The sequence below is a fragment of the Trachurus japonicus genome, unplaced genomic scaffold, assembly GCF_045865225.1.
Source record: "Trachurus japonicus isolate A0001 unplaced genomic scaffold, Traja_1.0 AP030248.1".
NCBI lineage: Eukaryota > Metazoa > Chordata > Actinopteri > Carangiformes > Carangidae > Trachurus > Trachurus japonicus.
This window is the reverse complement of record NW_028220381.1, coordinates 254,130-265,505: the sequence shown is the minus strand read 5'-3', so window position 1 is coordinate 265,505 and position 11,376 is coordinate 254,130. Positions and strand designations below refer to the sequence as shown.

The 11,376-nt window shown below is 46.9% G+C and overlaps 1 long non-coding RNA gene across 1 annotated transcript; it reads right to left on the bottom strand.

Annotated features, from left to right (window-relative positions):
- Positions 1-253: 253 nt before the first annotated feature.
- On the bottom strand, positions 254-1,066 carry LOC146960547 (uncharacterized). The gene is made up of 3 exons (XR_015035419.1): positions 871-1,066; positions 469-637; positions 254-380 (listed from the first exon to the last, which is right to left on the bottom strand). It is a non-coding gene; the product is annotated as an uncharacterized LOC146960547 (long non-coding RNA).
- Positions 1,067-11,376: the final 10,310 nt, after the last annotated feature.

Genomic DNA, 11,376 nt, shown 5'->3' with positions numbered 1-11,376 from the left:
CGAACCTACTGCTGTGACTATAGCGATTATGGCAATGGGCCAATTTGCCAAAATGTTCAACTATCCCTTTAAGTGAACCATTTGTTTAAGTATATGAACTGTATACTTCCAGTTAAGTGTTGACCATTTTAATACAAAACATTCCTAGCAAGTTTACCTTAATTTGTTTAAAGTACAAAGCAGTGCAGTAACGCTGAACATGTACAAAATGACTTCAAGAACACAATGTCTGCAGTGTATAGAACACTCACTGGAAGGTCCACTCATGGTCAGCCAGGTCTGAGATCAGAGTGAGGACTCTGGGATTGACTGAGAGGACTTTTTTCTTCTTCTTCCACTCGACTTTGGTGCCTTTCTCAGGATTTATTGAAAAGAAACACCTTTATGGGGGAGAGAGAGAGAGAAATCTCAGGTGGGATATCAAATGCCCTGCATTTTTTTAATGTTATAAAAAGAAAAAAAAATTACCGTTGGAGAAACTCCAGTGTGGACCGTAGCTCCACTGGGTAGTGTATGTTGAGGCAGTAGTAACTGCCAAACATCAGGCAGATGGCAGATGTGAAGGAAGTGATGTTGTCGTTGACAACCACTTTGTCGATGCTCAACATAAATGTTTCAGCGGCAAAGCAGGAGGACCCTAAGAATAAACATGAATAAAAAAAACAAACAAAATGAATAAAATCAATGGTACTTATTCCAATATAGGATAAGTGTAATACAATCCACTGTTGGCAGAACTTTTTATCAGGTTAAATGTTAGCCAGTGTCTCAAAGTGGGCTACAAGCTAACATGAAAATAAACAAGCCAAGTACAAGTGGGTGCTAGTATACCGATAGAGAAAGCTTGCAGGTTTGGTTCAGTTTACTTACCACACACAATAAGGCAGGGTGTTGGCACCCTCTCCATCTGAACCTCCTCAGCAAGGCTTGTCTTCTCAACGAAATGGAACAGATGCTCCTCCTTCTCATCAAAATGAGCCAGTAATAGAAGCACCATCTGTATGACCTCTTCTGAGCAACCAGTGGACTGACCTCTTTCAGTCTGAAGCTTGAGAAGAGTATCCAGAACTTGCCAGTCAGTTCCTTGAAGTGTGCTGCCATACCAACTTCCTTAAACAAAAATGGCCATTCCTGGCTTAATTTCTTGATGCTTGCACCATTATTGATCTCTTTACGCTGCGTGAAATAGGTGGACTTGATTAAGTCTTTCACAGCATCTGAATTGTCGTTCATATTTTCAAACATCTTCATTTTTTCTTTTTTTTCCAGCTGACTCTCCACAGTCTCAGAGAGCGGCAGATGTTTTGGCTATCCAGTTGACACAGCCATACGTGTCTTGAACACTTGCTCTTTGTTCAGGAGATATTTCATCAGTGTCATCATCATCTGATGCTGCTTTGCGTTTCTGTATCTTTGGTGTGTCAGGTCGTTTGACATTTTCAACTCTTGACTGGAGTTGCTTAGCCAGGGAATGATATCCAAGTCCAATAACATCACCATCAATGACATCTTGAAAAGACTTTGGATACCTGGCCACGGTTCTTTTTGCTATCTCTGTGGTGTGGTGTTTGGTTGGATTCTTACAAATCCTCATCATCTCGGAGACCACAATCCTTATCATTTCTCGTCGTAGTTTTGCACTTGGCCTTTTCTCTCTCTCTAAACTCTGTACAAACTCTTCAGAGAGCTTCTGCCATGGTATTTTAAAATTGTCCTGCTACAACATCCGGACTTCCGGTGGCGCGGCGCTGCTGCGACACGGACGCTAGAGACGGGCGCCAAGTTTGTCTTTCGTTTTTGGTTTGTTTAAGTCTGTCGGTGTGCTGAATGTGTTACAATGGGGAACACAAAGACTACTGCGCTGCTTCTGCTGCTGGTGCTGGTTATATCCAGCGTTTACACACAGCATGACGCCAACACTAACCCTGTTGTCCCTACGGGGAGAAGCCACACCAACGCCGGGCTTGCTGGATGATGTGCCGGAGGAGCTGTTGCGACGGCGTGGAGGCAGGCGCCCACGAAAACGAGGGAAGAGAGGCGGCGTGTTTCATCGACTCCGCCGCAGGTGCAACAAACCACCGCTACCATCAATACTCTTCAGCAACGCTCGCTCCCTGATGAACAAGATGGAGGAGCTACGCGTGAACACAAAAGTCTGCAATGAATACCGTGAGTCCTGCCTTATGATATACACAGAGACCTGGCTTCAAGCAGACTTTCCCGACGAACTTGCGCAGGTACAAGGCTTTTCTAATGTGCGCATGGACAGGAATAATAACTCGGGGAAATCAAGGGGTGGTGGAGTCTGTGTGTACATTAAGAACTCCTGGTGCTCAAACTTTACAGTTAAAGATACAGTCTGTACACCGGACCTTGAACTTTTATGCTTAAGCCTAAGACCCTTTTATCTACCTAGAGACTATGGGAACATTTTTATCTGTGTCGTCTATGTCCCGCCCAGTGGGAATGCATCCAGAGCTGCCTCACGCATAGCTGATTGCGTTCATCAGCAACTGGAAAATAAACCTGATGCTCCCATATTTGTACTGGGGGACCTAAACCAGTGCAAACTGGACCATGCTCTTCCAGGTTTTCATCAATATGTAAACAACAGCACACGAAAAAACAAAATACTAGACAAATGCTATGGTAATGTTAAAGAAGCATATGCTGCAAAGATTAAACCACCCCTTGCAAATTCGGATCATAATACCATACAGTTAATTCCTACTTTCAAGTCAGCCCTCAAAAGAAGTAAACCGATTGTGAAGACCGTCAGTGTGTGGCAGGAGGAGAACAAAGAGGAGCTACGTGGTTGTTTCATGGCCACGGACTGGGATATCTTCTTTGAGGACAGCTGCATTGACAATATTGCAGAAACAATAACTGGGTATATACACTTTTGTGTGGACACTGTAGTGCCAAAAAAGACCATCAAAATATACCCAAATAACAAAGACTACATCACACCTGACATCAGACACTGCCTCAAACGGAAAAGGCAAGCTTTCCGGGACAACAACACAACTGAACTGAAGACCATTCAGAAAGAACTAAAATTCAAACTGAAGGAAGCACGAGAACAACATAGTCTGCGTATTAAAGAAGCTTTCTCAAACAAAAATTCCAAACAACTGTGGGATAGTATGAAAGAAGCTATGGACATGAATTCTAAGAGAGAGTGTATGCAGGTGTTAAATGAGATGGAAAAAGCAAATGAACTCAACAACTTTTATAAACGGTTTGACTGTATGGTGAATGATGGTGTAGAGGTATGTTGTGACACTTTAATGTCATCATGTGACCCAACAGACAGAATTGTGATCGATCCTAGTGTTGTGGCTAAGGTTTTCAAAAAATTACATACTAAGAAGGCCTGCGGGCCGGATGGCATCTCAGCACTTCTTTTGAAAACCTTTGCCGATGAGTTGACTCCAGCTTGGAGTCCTCTGTTCCAACTCTCTGTCGACACACACACCATTCCCACAATATGGAAAAAAGCTGTAATCATCCCAGTCCCTAAAAAACCTTGTCCGCAGGACAATAACGATTTTAGGCCAGTAGCATTAACGTCGACTGTGATGAAAGCACTTGAACGCATCGTGGTAGGGAAGCTACAGGGTGAGGTTGAACACCTCCTGGATCCCTGCCAATTTGCTTACAAGTATGGTGTAACCCGGGTAGAAGTACCCTTTGAGTTCACTCCTTTTCGGTCTCTTACGGTAACACGCTACGTCATGACGTCACGCCGTCACGACGTCACGTGGCGCGTGACTGAAGCGCGTTCAGTAGTAAAGCCGGCGTCTGCTCGCGGCCAGTAGTTGGGAAGAGGAGCACGCCGGTCAGAGGGTTGCTACAGGAGCCGAATACCGGAGCCGGGGAACATATGAAGTAAGGCCGTGTGCCGCGTTGTACCACGGAATCGGCCAAGTGATGGCGAGCTAGAGCCCAGCCTGGTTACAAAAGTCTCGAGAGTTGTACCAGGGACAGAACCGGAACCTCCACTGCTCAGTCCGGGCCGGTAGGAGGCTCCTTTGCAGCCGCTCCTCTTTCCCCACTCTGCCCACACACCACACACACGACCCACACACACATCCACTCACTGCCCAACTGGACTATTTCCCCCTTCCCCTGGACATTCACACATACTGGGTCGTGGACTGGTAGAAGTCCTGCTTCGGCAGGTGAAGAGCTTTACTCTTTTCCCCTTTTGGGCAAGTTATAAATCACAAGAGCACGGCTAAGTCAATCCTTTGATTGATGAGCGAACTGTACATATTGTGCCTTTTTTTGGGCAATGGCCATTTGAATTACTGTGCTGCATCTTTACTATTGCTCTTATTATTACTGTCTTTTTAATATGGGTTTTTGTACACAATAATATATGGTGTTTACCAAATCGTAATTCTGTTGTCCTGTGTCTAATTCTCCACTCCTTGAGCCTAACTTAGACTCCTGATTCTAGTCCAGAGTATCTTATTGAGCTAACTGTAATTAAACTGCACTTTATTTGCATCTACGTGCAGGTTACATAAAGTGGCGAGCTAGCCAGGAGTGGAGAAAGACCTGAATATATATATTTTTTTCCTTTCTTTTTTTGGGTACCTATATATATATTTGTGTAAAAATGGACATATTTGAGAAACGTGGCATTAAGATTCCAAATTCAGTTTTGATAAAGGAAGCGACAAAAACGGAAACAGATGATGAGGTAATCGAGTTTTTACAGCAGTATGGTTCTGTTTCAAATATGGCACGTATTGATGAGCCCGATTCCGTTTTTCACCGTTCGATCGTGGTTGAATATGATTCGGGCGCTGCATTAGCTGAGTTGCATCCAACCTTACCATATGTACATGAGTGTAAAGGCGGTGAGGTTACTTATAAGATCTTTGACCTATCTACAGTCTGCGCGGACGAGGTAGGGAAGTCGCAAACTAAGAATTACCTCTCTGAATTACAAAGAGTCGCAAAGTTGACCGGCCAAGATTTTGCGGTTGTTCTTACTGGGGTGATGTCTCTGCTTGGTCAGTCAGTCTCCCAGCTCAACCCCACTGCCACTGATGTTGAGTCTCCTTCGGAGAAGGATGAAAAGCCACCGCCTGCTGCCACAGTCAGTCTGCAAACCCCACCACTGCTCTCTGCTACCACCTTTGGTCCTCCAGCGGGTCCTGCTGCTTCGGACCAGAGCACTGAGCCACGGCCTAGGGTCCAGCCAGACCCCCCAGCCCAACACGCCTCGAGACCCTCTTTGCCAGCCATGTCACACGCCAGCCTCAATCCACCTGAAGTTCAACGCTATGTGGTCGAGCATATTGTCAAGAATGACGACAGTGCTATGCATCCCACACAGCGTCTCAGAGCCTTCTCTGGAAGATCGCCCAGACCTCAAACCGAGTCAGACTACGACACATGGCGTTCCGGAGTTGAGTTGCTGTTACAAGATCCTGCAGTGTCCGACCTACAGCGCTCACGTAAGATCTTTGACAGCTTGTTACCACCTGCTGCTGACATGGTTAAGCACCTGAGACCCGACACTCCACCAGCAGTGTACCTACAGACACTTGACTCAGCGTACGGCACAGTGCAGGATGGGGATGAGCTATACGCCAAATTCATGGACACATTCCAGGATGGTGGAGAGATGCCGTCCCATTATCTGCAACGTCTGCAGGTGGCGCTGAACCAAGCTGTGAAACGAGGCGGAGTTTTGAACAAAGACTTTGATCGACACCTACTGACTCAGTTCTGCCGTGGCTGTTGGGACAATTCTCTCATTACAGAACTCCAACTGAAGCAACGTAAACATAATCCCCCATCGTTTGCTGAATTTCTGCTCCTTCTGCGAACTGAGGAAGATCGTGAAGCTGCAAAAGCAATCCGCATGAAGCAACATCTCGGATCATCACGACCCAGAGCTGCAGCCCATGCGCAGTATGCCTACCCCGACAGTGCAGAGAGAGGAGAGATTGCTGCACTCACCAACATCACGCAGCAACTCGCTCAACAACTGGCCGATATACAGAAGCAGCTTGCTACTCTCACTGCTGCCCAGGCAAGCTCAAGCTCCAGTCAAGCCGCTGCTTTCAAGGCCACACCGGGCCGCAAGTGGGGTGAGGGGCAGAGGGCGGGCAAGCCATTAAAGAACCCGTCTTCTGTTCCCAAGCCCGGCTACTGCTATCGGTGTGGTGAAGACGGCCATATAAAGACCCACTGTGACAATCCCCCGAACTCTGCACTGGTTGCCGCAAAGAAGAAGCAGTTCACCAATAAGCAGCAAAGATGGCAGAAATCAGACATTCCTTCAAGACGTCCTTTAAACTAAAGTCAGTTCCAGTTGTGGGGCGAACCGGAACTGTTGTGGACCCACAATGTCCTAACCAACGAAACCATGTTGAATGTCATGAAGTAACTCAGACCACCCCCGCTGTTCCAGCTAGATTGCCCAAAGGCTTGGTTGGATCCCGCTGCACAGCCAACATTAAAATCGCTGGTGAAGAATTTGATTGTCTGTTGGATACGGGGTCGCAATTCACTACGATCCCGGTGTCATTCTATAACCAGCATTTTGCGGACCAACCGGTGAAATCCTTGTGTGATTTACTGCAAGTGGAAGGAGCTGCAGGACACGCAATTCCTTATCTTGGATATGTGGAGATGGTGGTCACATTCCCCAGTGAGTTCCTGGGAGTTGATTTGGATGTTTCCACGCTGGCACTTGTTGTTCCCGACGTTGGAGCCCATCAGTCCCCAGTGTTAATTGGCATGAACACCCTGGAGCCACTCTACAACCAGTACATGGGGAGTGAATACACCAACTTCCAGCCGACTGCCCATGGCTACAAAGCAGTGCTTAAACTGCTGCAGATCTGCCACCAGCAACAACAGGTGGGCAGCGATGGAGTGGTGAGGTTAGCCAGTAAGTCTCCTATCTGCATTCCTGCTGGTCACACCACTCTCATAGATGGCTCCATCCACACCAGCATGCTGTCTCCTGGTCAGTGGGCGCTTGTGGAGCATCCAGCCTCACCACTGCCAGGTGGGCTGTGTGTCAAGAACTCCTTGGTCATGCTCCCAAGCCAGTCCCATAAGAAGATCCCAGTCATCCTCAGCAATGAGTCGGACCAGGATGTGACCATTCCACCTCTCTCCACCGTCGCTGAACTTGCAGTTTCACCCCAGATCTTATCACACACTGTGTCAACGAGCCGTTCACCATCGGAATCTCCCCCTGCTCTGAAGTTGGATTTTGGAGAATCATCTATCCCGCCAGAGTGGAAGAGGAGAATCACTGAGAAGCTCAACAAGATTCCTGATGTTTTTGCACTCAGTGACATGGATTTTGGATGCACAGACAAGGTAAAACATCACATAAAGTTGCATGACGAAACTCCATTCAAGCACAGAGCCAGGCCCATCCACCCTCAAGACATCGAAGCAGTTCGACAACATCTAAGGGACCTTTTGGAGGCTGGTGTTATTCGAGAGTCAGAGTCGTCATTTTCATCACCAATTGTCGTGGTCCGTAAGAAGAATGGTGACATACGGTTGTGTATTCATTACGGGAAACTGAACCTACAGACGGTTAAGGACGCTTATCCTCTGCCAAACCTGGAGGAGTCTCTGTCCGCTTTGTCTGGGTCCAAATGGTTCAGTGTGCTCGACTTAAAATCGGGGTATTATCAGATTGGAATGAACGAAGAAGACAAAGCTAAAACGGCTTTTGTGACACCCATTGGATTTTGGGAATTCAACCGAATGCCCCAAGGGGTAACAAACGCTCCATCTACGTTCCAGCGGTTAATGGAGAAGAGTATGGGAGATCTCCACTTGAAAGAAGTTCTGGTTTTCCTCGATGATCTTATTGTCTTCTCAGACACGCTGGAGGAACATGAGCGGAGGTTGCTGCGGGTATTACATCGCTTGAGAGAATACGGTCTGAAGCTCTCTCCCGAGAAATGTAAATATTTCCAGACGTCTGTTAAATACCTGGGACACATTGTTTCGGAGAAAGGAGTCGAGACTGATCCGGATAAGATCCTTGCTCTAAAGTCCTGGCCAATTCCAAGAACTCTGAAGGAGCTCAAGTCGTTCCTAGGATTCGCTGGATACTACCGGAGGTTCATAAAGGGGTACTCCGCCATTGCAAAACCTCTCAATGATTTGACGCGGGGCTATGCACCTACCTCCAAGGCCCAGAAGGGGTCCCGTCCAGTAGGGATCCAGGATCCGAAGAAACCCTTTGGGGAGCGATGGTCCCCCAGCTGTCAGCTTGCATTTGAAACATTGATTGAGAAGTTGACCAGTTCCCCAGTTCTTGGCTTCGCTGACCCAAAGTTGCAGTATGTTTTGCATACCGACGCCAGCACCACCGGACTCGGAGCAGCTTTATACCAGGAGAAGGAGGGTCAGTTGAGAGTGATCGCCTATGCCAGCCGTGGTCTGTCAGTGAGTGAGTCGAGGTATCCTGCCCATAAGTTAGAATTTCTTGCACTGAAGTGGAGTGTGTGTGAAAAGTTTCATGACTACCTGTACGGAGCCAGCTTTGTGGTGGTGACTGATAACAACCCGCTCACTTACCTGTTAACAACAGCAAAGTTGGATGCCGCCAGTCACAGGTGGCTTGCCGCCCTGTCCACCTACACTTTCAAGCTGCAATATCGAGCTGGGAAGCAGAACCTCGACGCTGACGCTCTATCTCGCCGGCCTCACAGCCACTCTGCTGAACTGACGGAACAGAAAGATTGGGACCTGATCAACAAGTTTACTGCAGAGCACGTCATGAGATCTGGTGAGTTGGAATAACTCGACACAGACATTGTTTCTGCTGTCTGTCACCGCTGTCTTGTCACCTGTCAGCCCAGCAGTCCGGCAGGAGGTTCCATCGCTCTGGTTGAGTCCCTGAGCCTGTCGGCAAAAGCTGTTCCTGACTGTTATGCCAGCGAGGACCTCCATGGTTTACCAGCTGTTCCCCCCCGTCACATCTGGAGCTCAAGGAAAAGCAACGTGCCGATCCAGTCATAAGGGAGGTTATCCACCAGATGGAGACTGGGGAGAAAGTTCCCCCCACAGCCAGGCAAGAACTTCCAGACCTGGTATTGTTGCTGAGGGAGCTGAACCGCCTCGAGCTGCAAGAGGACATCTTGTACCGGAGGAGGCAAGACGGAGAACAAGTCTCGTTTCAGCTGGTGTTACCGGAGGAGCTAAGGTCAGTAGTGGTTACAAGCTTGCATGATGACATGGGGCACATGGGCATCGAGCGGACCTTGGACCTTGTGCGCTCCCGGTTCTTTTGGCCTCGCATGGCAGCTGACATCGAAACCAAGATCAAGACCTGTAACCGTTGTGTGAGACGCAAGGCACTCCCAGAAAGATCAGCACCACTTGTTAATGTTGGGACTCAGCCCAGTCAAAATGGTGAACAAGACTGCATGGCTTCTTTGTCTCCCAGACAAAGGAAAACCATTGAACTCAGCCTCCCAGCGTCCTTCACCTTTTCACACCTAGGTGTGGAACCTCCACTACTGACCCCCCATTGGTCAGGTATGGCCCCAGGACCTGTGAGGTCACAGGCCATATAAAAAGGAGAAGTTCGCTTCTTCTCTCTCTCTCTTCGTCTCTTCTCTTGCCCGCTCTTCAGAAGGAGCTGCCGCTCCTCTCAGCTCCTCACCTGGAGCTACTGCTACAGCTCTCCAATCTCCATGAGGCCTGCCTGCACAAGGCAGACACCTCCACTGGTAGCGCCGCGAGTGCCTACCAACGGATTAAAGAAAAGGAACCAGCTAGCACGACGCAAGCTCTGCTAGTTGAGCTACGGAGCCACAAAACAAAGCAAGCAACCAAGGACTCTCCTCAACAGAACTCAAACTACACAGCCAGGGCGGCTGTAGTTCACTGGACAAAGACACAATCACTGGACTTGACAAACCGCAACAGGACCAGCAAAACCTGCAACCGCAGGAATCCCCACCAGCACCGGGAACTTCTCACCCTCACGTGACTTGGTAATGTAACTGGGCCTAGTTAGAATTACCTTGCACCTTGACTAAGCATAGAGTACTCCAACCATGCCAATGTATGTATTGATTGAAATCAGTTTAAATACTTGAGCTTTGTTGTTGTTGCTTTGTTGTTGTCAGCTATAGCCTCATATTTAGTTAACCTATGTTTAAAATGCAACTTGAGCGTTGAACAAAGGACACACCTTTGTTCACCTCCCCCACATCACATGTGGTTGGTCTTAGAGGCCATCTTGGAGGCCATTTGGTTGTAACTCCCTTTGTCTCAGGACAAAGCAACCATCCTCCATCTTTTCCATTGTCTGAGATCACACTTCACACCTCACAGACACATGGTCACCGACACATAGCCACACACACACACACACACACACACACACACACACACACACACACACACACACACACACACACACACACACACACACACACACACACACACACACACACACACACACACACACACACACACACACACACACACACACACACACACACACACACACCACACACACACACACACACACACACACACACACACACACGTGTACATAGTGTATGTAGCTTGTCTTAGTTTCATGTTTTGTTATTCCATTTTCTAGATGTGTCCAATAAACTTCCTTGAAACTTTACTTGTCTGTTAATGTTGTACAATAGTGAGTATGCCAACCTCTACGCAGTAGAACTTCTAAATCCTTCAACTTTGCAGCTATTGATAATGTTAATTTGTTTATAATTATTAATTAAATAATCATTAAACAAGGTTCTATATTAATAGTTAGCACACCCTTTTGAGACTGATTTTGGTACATTGGCTGTCTGGTGCCCCGAGGTGGATTTAATAAAATTAAATCCCATTAATAATTTTTATAGTAATTATTAATATTTTGGTATTGATATTTTACTAATTTGATAGCCAATAACCCTCTTAATAATAACTTTACTTATAGTTGGTATAACCCCAACATAAATGGTGCTTCCGTTGTGAGGCATCTAAATAAATATTAATAACTTATCTTATAAGTTGTGCTAGAGCACAACATTTAATGTTTCCCCGTGCGAGACATAATTACACTTTCTCTTTAGTTGTGCTAGAGCACAACATAAATGGTGCCCCCTTTGTGAGGCATCATAATAAATCTTAAATACATTTTCTTATAGTTGGGATAACCCCAACATTAATGGTGCCCCGTGTGAGGCTGTGTACTGTTGGCATTTATTCACATTTGTACAATATTAATTTTGAGCAAAAGTTTGGACATTACTGAAAGTGAAATCCAAAACTGAACTAACCAAAAGTTCACATTCAACAGAGTGAGTCTGCTGCACGAGTAGACATCTGACTTTGCATGCAGAA